The sequence below is a fragment of the Carlito syrichta genome, unplaced genomic scaffold, assembly GCF_000164805.1.
Source record: "Carlito syrichta isolate Samal-C Ts95f unplaced genomic scaffold, Tarsius_syrichta-2.0.1 Scaffold305639, whole genome shotgun sequence".
NCBI classification, from domain to species: Eukaryota; Metazoa; Chordata; class Mammalia; order Primates; family Tarsiidae; genus Carlito; species Carlito syrichta.
Genome location: NW_007249735.1, coordinates 924,321 through 933,662, shown reverse-complemented (window position 1 = coordinate 933,662; position 9,342 = coordinate 924,321). Strand labels below are relative to the sequence as shown.

General features: G+C 47.2%; 1 pseudogene; it reads right to left on the bottom strand.

Annotated features, from left to right (window-relative positions):
• Positions 1-323: 323 nt before the first annotated feature.
• LOC103264271 lies at positions 324-907 on the bottom strand (annotated as a pseudogene).
• Between the last annotated feature and the right edge of the window lie 8,435 nt (positions 908-9,342).

Genomic DNA, 9,342 nt, shown 5'->3' with positions numbered 1-9,342 from the left:
TTTCTCATTTTTGCTTTTTCAAATAATTTCCAGAAGTTTCACTGGGGAGTGGGTCCATGGAGCGCCTCACCCTGGCAGGCCGGAAGTAGATTTTGGCCTTACTTTTTTTTTTTACCGAAGGAATATCATTTATTGAATTAAGTAATATAGGCTTCTTTTTTTGTCTGTAATTGATGTACATTTGATTTTAAAATGACACTGTTTGCATTAGGTCACTACAAAGTTGATTTACATATAACCATCAACTGAATAAAAACACAAGAAAGTTTCTATGTGATCCCAACAGAGATACTCTTTCCTTAATCATAAGAAATTAAATAATTTTAGAAGGTAAAACTATTAAGTTTACAAAACACCAAAACACTTTATTTTTAAGAAAAAGGTACAATTTCTCATTTTCTATTCTTGGCATAAATTTTAATTCTTTCCAATGGAACCAAAACCTCCGCGCCCCCTTCAGTATCATCTAAAACTTCTTCTATTTCTGGATAAAAAATCCATTCACAAATGAGCTGTGCAATTTGGTTACCTTTCTTGACTTCAGACTCTTCTTTGCCAAAATTAAACAGTACAACACCAACATTTCCTCTATAATCTTCTTCTATGACACCAGCTCCTACATCTATAAAGTGTTTTACAGCCAAGCCAGAACGTGGAACTACTCTTCCATAACACCCAGAAGGAAGAGCTGTCTGAATGTTCGTTTTCACAAGAGCTTTCTCCATAGGTGGTATTGTAGATTCATAGGCACTGTACAGGCCATAGCCCATGGCCCGTGTGGACCCCCAGGTTGAGGCTGAGGCGTGCTGGGAGAGCCGGGCAAAGCGGAGCTGCATGCCACCCTCTTTCTCAGCCAGGGCCGCTTGTTGGGGGAAATGGCAGGGGTCTCTTCAGAGCAGGGCATGGCTGAGAGAGAAGACTAGCGGAGGGAAAAAGCAGCCTTACTTTTTATACCCTGTTTAAGTAGCTTTAACAGACTTGGTGGTTCTCTTTCTCTCTCTCACTGTGTGTGTGTGTGTGTGTGTGTGTGTGTGTGTGTGTGTGTGTGTGTGTGTGTGTGTGTGTGTCTGTCTCTGTATCTCTAGGGTCAGAGTACGATGTCTTCTCCATTACTGGTTTTGCTCATTTCTAGATGTAGGTCATCCTCTTTTCCTGCTCTCCTCCACTGCTGGTAGAAAGTATTTCCTATAGGAGTGTAGTTTCTCAGAAGTCCTGGTACTTGGAGGAGAATGGAGTGGGAGTATGGGAGCTGAAACCTCTGCTGGTGACTATGTTTTTTGTGGCATCCTGCCAGTGTGTGTGTGGATGGAGGTTGTCAGGGGAGAGGGGTGCGGTGGCCCCTGATGGTCCCTGGCCATCAGCCACAGATGTGCCCAGAGAAGCTGCTCCTGATCCCGATTCTAGGATGGCAGACACCACCAGCTCTGAAACCATTGAAAACAAATCAGTGTTTAGGGTCGGTACTGTGAGTTTGTTTGAAGGGCTCTGGGACTTTCCAGAAGGAATGATGGATTGACTTAAGACATGATTCTTTGTTGGTTCTTTCTTATTTCTGTCTCTTAAGTGTGTATATCTACCTAGTAATTTAGAGTACTGCTGTGATTTATAAACACAAGCTACTGCAGGTCTGAGTTTTAGATGTGTTTATTTTGGCATCTTTATTCAATTTGGGATTCTCCTGTTTTGACATTTAGTCCAGCTAGATTGTTATTACTATTTTTAGTAGTATGATTACAAATATGTAAAATTTTAGTATAGTTAATGACTCGCTTCTCATCTGGAAGTTGATAATAGAATCTAAAATTTTTGGCAGGAATGAGTGTTATTCTGTGACTTCTGTCCCTGAACTGACCTGCACTGTGGATAAGAAAGCCAAAAGGATAGTGGTGTGTTTCATTGTTGATCTTTTGCTGTAAGTGGTGAATTCTGTTGTTACTGTCCACATTCTTTCTCTGAGCTCTGGCCATTGGTCTTCTCCTGTGACTATAAAGGCCTGGCAGCCTCTCCAGTGAGAACTAGCTAGGCCTTGCATGGAACAGAGAGACTCCCCCTGTGGCTGGAACAACATGTGGCCATCCCCATGAACCGTGCTGGGCACAGACCTCGCTTGGTGTGTTGGCAGCTCAGACAGGCGTGTGTTAGTGGTGCTGTCGTGGGTAGGAAGAAGGTGGAAACAGTCCAGTGCCTTTGGGCAGCAGCGGGACGAACAGTGCAGCTTCATGCAGAGGGATGCCATGAAGAAGTGCAGACTGCTGCCAACCATGTGGATGGTTGTACTGACATCCATGGAATGAAAAAAGCAAGTCCCAGATCACTTTTGGAAAGCTAAAAACAAGCAAAACCCAATATGTTGTTTATTCACATGTGTGTGGAAAATGTGTGGTCAAAGGACACAGGAGAAAATTAGGAGACAGAGACCACGGTCCAACTGCTATGTTTCCTGTGCTGTGGGGGGGGGGGTGGCTGTGCTGTCACCCTTTTGTGTGTCTCGCTGTATCCATGTGCAACTTAGGAGAGAGTAGGGTCCCAGGGGACACCCATGAGGTGGTGGAGTGGGGGCAGCCTTGGTCCGCAGGAGGACGCGACTGTGTGGAGCCTGGGAGGTCAGCCAGGTGTCCTGGGGCTAAGAATTTCTTTCATGCCCAGGGCAGTGAGAAGGCTGTGAGGGACTGGGAGGTGGCATGCCACAGCCCTGTGCCAGTCCCCACGTGGCTCTTCCTGTCCACTTGTCTTAGTACCTCCCGACCCACCCTGTGTTTGACCTCGGTCATGTGTTTGTGGCGGCTTTCCTGGAGTGTCTCAGCCCTGCCTGGCCCTCCTGCCCAGCACTGTGGCCCCACTTACTCTGGCTTCATCATCCTCCAGCAGTTTCCATTTATTATTTTCAGCCTTAGAAATCTGGAACCCTTTTCTCCAGTCTTGTCTCCTGCTTCAATCAGCTAGATCTATTTCTGTGCAACTTTGTGTAGGATAATATCTATAACCCCAAAAGTTATGTCGCCTTCCATGTGCTCTGCCCACAGCACGTGTCCCTGCAGGTCCTGGTGACAGAGTGGAATCTGGGGTGGGGGGCCTGGCCACTTGTGTCTCATGCCCTGTTCCCACAGTCTTCACTAAAACCTGCTGATGTGGCCTGACACATGGACACATCTTCCAGGCCTGTGGGCTTTCCCTCTGTCCGTGAAGCCTGTCTCTTTGTTTACCTGTGTGCTGTTGTGTTTCGCTGAGTGATACTCACTGCTGTGATGAGTAGGCTGCGAGTGTGTCAGCACAGGGGATTCCTGCTTAGTTGCGGGCCTGGTGGTGCCCAGGTGGCCTTGTTCACATGGCAGTTTGGGGACCGGGCTCCTGACACTAACCTTGCTGCCTGGTCGTCCAGCCAGATGGGAAGGAGGAGGCCGGGCAGGCGGCTGCTTTCCCGGTCTGGGCCTAGGGATGGCGCGTTCTGGGCTGGAACTTAGTCACGAGACCACACGGCAGGAGGATGGGTGAGAAAGGCAGTCCAGACATGACTTGGGAGGAGGGGACAGCAAATCCTGGTCCCATGAAGTCTTACACTTCTTTCTTTCATCTGTGTGTCCAATGTAGTGCTCTCATGCCTTAAAAAGTTGCTGGAATTAGAATGTGAAGAAGTCTTCTTCATTCTACTGTTTTCATCTTTAAGTGAAGGAGTCTTTTTCATTCTACTGTTTTCATCTTTAAGTGCTCTGGATTTGCTTGATTTTGTGCCTTGGCTCTGATTTTCACCCCCCCTTAATTTTTAATCACAGAGCTGTAGGTGTTTTTTCATTTTCTTACATCAAAAACAAGGAAGCCTGGAGTACATGTGTGTTGAAAACTAGTGTTCATCTGAATCAGCTCCTTCTCTCTCGAGTGGGATGAAGATGGCCCCTGGCAGGATGTTTGTGTCCGGAAGATAAAATGAGGGGGAGGAGGCAGAGATGGGATCCCTGGCAGGGAGGCCACAGTGGTGTCCATGCCTTCCTTTCGAGATACCTCCGCAGAGAACCAGGCTGATCAGGGACCTACTGGTCCTGGCTGGCACCATATGAAGCCAGTGTGTTGATGTCTGTGTCCCGACTCTGGGTGTCATTTTAGATTTTGTGTGCCTGCTCAGGCATGGTTCCTGTCTTGTGAGGTCCTCTCTTCCCCTGTGCTGCCCTGTAGTTTGAGGTCTATCCATCAAAAGGTGTTAACACTCTTGTTCTGTTATGCACAAGCCTGGGCTTTGAGGCTAATCGTTTTTTCTTCTTATTCTCAACCTAAAAGCTCAGTGAAGTATCAACTATCTGGTAATGTGGCTTTTTAAAGTTATTTTATTCCATTGTTGTGATTGCAGAAGATCTTCAGAGACTCATGGGATGTGTTTAAAGTCCATGGAATTTTACACTGGCTTCTGGCAACAGGTTTTGTTCTTGTGTGGAATATTTCTAGCAACCCTCCTGCACCTGGTGGTTTAGATTTTGGTTGGCAACAGTAATGGATTGTGTTTTTTCATTGGGATTGCTTTTTCCAGTTTCATAGAAACAGAAAAGAAAATGTAAGAATCTTCAATATTGTGAAAAACAGTATTTATCCTTTTAAGGACTCCTCCCATCCCTGAGTCTTACGACTCATAATGAACCTGTTATTAAAACTGGTTTAGCGCATAAAGGCAGAAGTATGCGTGAACTTGTCCAGAACCATTAATGCACTTAGGGAATTAATCCTCTTCAGACCTTTACAAACCTTGAACAAAAGAATATTTGTACCAAGGAATGCAACAGCCAGACTGCTTTAGGTCTGTGGATCCACTGCTAAGTAGGCAGTATTTATGGTTTTTTATTTTGCGTAATTCCAAACATATTAATATGTTTGTTTGCATCAGGCATACACATTTATGTGAAGGTTGTAATGCATGTTGGTTATACAAATTGAATAGTATGTCATCATGTATGAAAGGTTGATTTATATTTAGCAGAATACCTTGTTAAAAACTTTGGCGTGGGAAGTACAAGTTCCCCTTTCTGACTCCCCAAATCCTTCTCCATGTTAGTGTTAACCATTATTAATATACACTTAGCCATTTTGTTTTCAAATGTATATTTTAAGAAAACATGGGGAAAAGTGTTTCAGAATGGGCAGAACACTGAGTGAATTTATGAAGTCTGAATTCCGAAGTATGTGTGAGAAAGGATGCCTGTTCATCTGTTGGGGTGATTGTCTTGTCCCTGTTTTTGAGTGCCAGTTCTGGTATGTTAGGATTTAAATGGCATCTAGCTGTACACATGGGCTGTTCTGGAATAGATGGTAGAGTATGAAGAAGTCTGTCGACCCACATTGTAACCTGGCAATCCTTACTGGAGTCATCAGGTCAGTGGCTGAAATGGTGACTCTTTCCTGAAACTGCACTGTTGCCTAGGCTGGTCTCGACTCATGGGCTCAGTCTTCCAGTCTCAGCCTCCCCAAGTGCTGGGATCATAGTCATGAGCCACAGTGCCCAGTTTCCTTCTGTTTTTAAAAGATATGTTCTACAGAAATTTATAGGAGGAAAAACAACTTTTGAATGTCATGAAGTGGTGCCTGACAGTGGAAGGGATTAAGCAGGCTGTAGTGATAGAGCTGTCATCAGAACCCAGGGCAAAATTGTTTTGCTATGAGGCAGCTACTTAAATGACAGCAGATTCCCTTGTGCCTTTGCAGCCTGAAGTCTTGTCTGTGTCTGTATCATGAGGCCAAAAGTCACTGGGCAAGAAGTCTGGAGCGCTGCCCTAGACCTGAGACCTTTGTCTTAGTATTTCCCAGGCACAATAAACACTCTCTGCTGATCTTTTAAAATTGCAAAGACAGCTTCAAGTGGGGCGGAGGATACTGCATGCCTTTGACTCGTCCATCTTAAGTGATGCTGTCTCACAAGGCCCTCATCTGAGATGCCAGGTGAATCATTTTCTTCTGTGACCAGGAGGAAAAGTTCCCTTGTTTTTCTACTTGGCTTTTAAAATTTTTCTTACTGTTTCATACAATTTTTCTCACATTGAAGACACTAGATTTTTACCATTCTATATTGCAAATTTTTCTAGTATTTTGACTGTTTCTGTTTTTCAAATTAAAAAATAATAATAAAGTTTATAATTTAAGAAACATCCCCCTGAGTTCCCTCCCCAAGGGTTACCATTAGGAGTGTCTTGAGCTGTTTCTCAAGGTTTTTAACTCCATTTTTCCAAGTATAGTGCTCACTGCATCATTTCATTGAATAAGAATTCTGTAGAAGTTAACCTCTTCAGGAACAGAGGTGCAGTGTGTGTCCCTTGTTTCCTTTTTGCTCTCAGAGAACAAGTGCTTCCAGGATGAGTGTGTGTCCATAGAGTGGCCCAAATAGCTGTGTTTTGGGAAGGGCTGGAAGTGGGTTGCACACCGGGCTCTAGTTTGTGTCCTTGTGTTTGGTTCACATGTCCCTAGGGTGTGAGTTCTGGACGAGCTTGTTTTCCATGGGCCCTATGAAGCCTGCCTCCCACAGCCCCACCATTCAAGGGCTGTGTGTTGGGACTGCAGCCTCCCAGCAGCTCCACCCAGGGTGTTCGTGTCATGGCTCCAGCGCGACGCCATGTGGGTATTTTTAAAAGGCTTCATTTTGACACAGGTTCTGCCACAATTGGGACTGCACTGGGTGTGTCTTTAATTCCCCCGTGATCTTGCCTAGACATACTGACACCGTGACCCTGCCTGGACACTGCTGTCTCCCCCTTTCGCTCTTGCCCATCTTGTGACATGTTTGTGTTATGCCGGGCCCTCGTCCCCTGGTGCACTCATCATTCTGGTGCTGTCTTTTTCCTCTCACTTCCATCCTCTGATTATAGTCCTCTCAAGCCTAGTCCCTGCGCCCTCTGCCCCATGTCCTCGTGCTGGGCGGGGTATGGTGGGAAGAGAAGCCCATGATTTTTGGGCGGCCTCTGGGCATTCCCCATGTACCCTCCTACCCCTTCCAGATGGCACTAACTTCATAGGAAGGAGAAGTTGGTGTTCTGGAGAGGGTGGGTCTAGGAGGAGTCCGCAGGGAGGATGGTGGCCAGAATGCCTCCGGAGGGAGGGCAGGGCTTCCACCTCAGGTGCTCCTCTGGTAGGTATGGATAGGCACCCTTCACACCAGGGGTCTATTATGGGAACAGAGCTAGCTTTTCTTGGGTGTATCTGGGATATTGCCAGCTGTGTCTTCCTGGTAGAATTGAGAAGTCATTCAGCCACAGGGTTGTATGTTTTGTGGCTGCGATGAAGAATGTGGGTTGAAGAACACGTGGTCATTACTGTGGTTAAGATACCAGCTGGAGACACACCTGTCTGTAGATAACACACATTCATGGCACAGCATTGAGACCGTCCTGAAGGGTGTGCATCTGAGGGCTCCTTCACATCCATCTCCAGCCACCCAGTTCTTTCCATGTAACAGTCTCTTATTGGTCCTTCCTGAGACACTGCACACATGTGAAAGTCCCAGCTGCCTACAGAGTGTGCACTTGCACACACATATCCTGCCTACAGAGTGTGCTGTGTCCACTTTTAGTACAGTGGCTGCACGCGACAGACTGCAGCCGGCTTTGTTGATGTAGGTGTTGTATCCTGTGTCAGTTTCAGGCCGGCACCTATGGCTGTTCTAGCTGCACGTCCCACCCTATGTGGGTTCACCTTGTCCCACCCAGGTCTCTGCCAGCAGGCTTTGAGGTGTCTCACCTTTGCTGTCACAGAGTGCATTTCTTCATGTGGCGTCGCTGAACATAGGCGCAGCTTGCTCTAACCCCAACATTTTCCTCCTATCTGTAGATGGAAGTTGAGAGTTAACTGTCAGATGTGCAGGTATTATAGGAAAAGGCACAAAATGAACAAGGGTAAGTAGGTGACCAAGTAGACTAAATAACTGAGGTGTACTTTGGTTGATCCCAAATGGTTTTCCCATGTCCAGGAACTGCTAAGTGTGTTTGTTGGTGTTGGCGCACACAGCTAGGGGCCATGTGCTTGGAGTCAGCACTGCATTGTGCAGGGCGTCTTGCCCCCAGCCATGAGTCTGGATTCTAGGCCCCTCCCTGAGGAATGTGTGTGCCAGTTGAGGAGATGCCGTGCGGTGGTGCCCTGTGGAGGGAGTGGTAGCTGACTGTCCCTTCTCTGAGGGTCCTAAGGCATTGGTTGCTGGGTGCCCACCTTCCAGCTCAGCACACAGTGCAATGCACAGAGCCACCACCTGGAGGCCACACTTGCCTAGCCCCACCTGGCACAGGTGAGTCTGCAAGAGGTGAAGGCTTGTGCTCTGGCATTTCAGTGAGGAAACTACGTCCATGTGCTATACCAAGAGGAACATGGGATGCTGTTGAGCCAGCTATCGCTCGGCCCACCTGCAGCACTGTGCACATGTGACCCATGCACCTTCCACAGGATGTCGCTGCTCATCGCCTGCCCACTTTTGAGACACGTGTGACTCTGGAGTCCGTGTCAGTGTGCGTTGAGGTGTGTCTGAGTCATTGCATGCATGTGGCTCTAAAGCCTTTTGGTTTGTGCCGAGTGGTCTCTGGGTCACTGTGTGTGGCTCTGGAGTCCACATGGATGTGTGCTGAGAGGTCTCTGGGTCACCACATGTGGCTCTAAAATGAGTGTTTGTGCGTGCTGAGATGTTTCTGGGTCTCCAAGCCATCTTTCTCAGTTGTACAGTGGGTCAGGCAGGCTGAGGAGTCAGGTGGCAGCCTCTCCCATCTGAGCAGCCACTTGGCTTCACCCTGCTGCTCCAGGTACCTTGTGTAGAAAGGGTCTTTCACCTGGTGTCCTGTGTGCTATGTATCGTCACACAGGAGTAACTAAGGAGTTTTCCTGTAGCCTGATAGCTTTGGTCTCAAGAAAAGCCTCGGATTGGGATTCCCGATGTGACCTTGATGCTTGAACTGAGTCTGCATCTTGTTTTCTCCAGGATGACCAGTTTCTCACTGACTCTGGAGTGCTTAAACATTAGGTGATTGAGAATTCTGAACTGTAGAATGGCTAGAATAAAAATGTCTTTTTATGATAACTACAACTTACGCCTGTAGCATGAAGCCAGGCATGGCGGGATGGATGCTGTCTCTTGATCATCCCGTAGTCACAGCCATTTCCTCACTCTTCAGGACGATAGGAGGTGGGGAGCTATGTGCACCCTCTCCTCAGAGCCCTCCCTCACCACATTATCCCTAAAAAGCTGAGTGTCTAAACTGAATGCTAGCCCTGAGCTCTTTTTGTGCGAAGCGGTTTGGGAGTGAGGAGGGCCTGTGGTAGGGCTCTGGACCTCGGTCCAGGCAGCACCACCCACATTCCCCTCTCTCATCGCATGGGGTGCCATGCACATGTGCC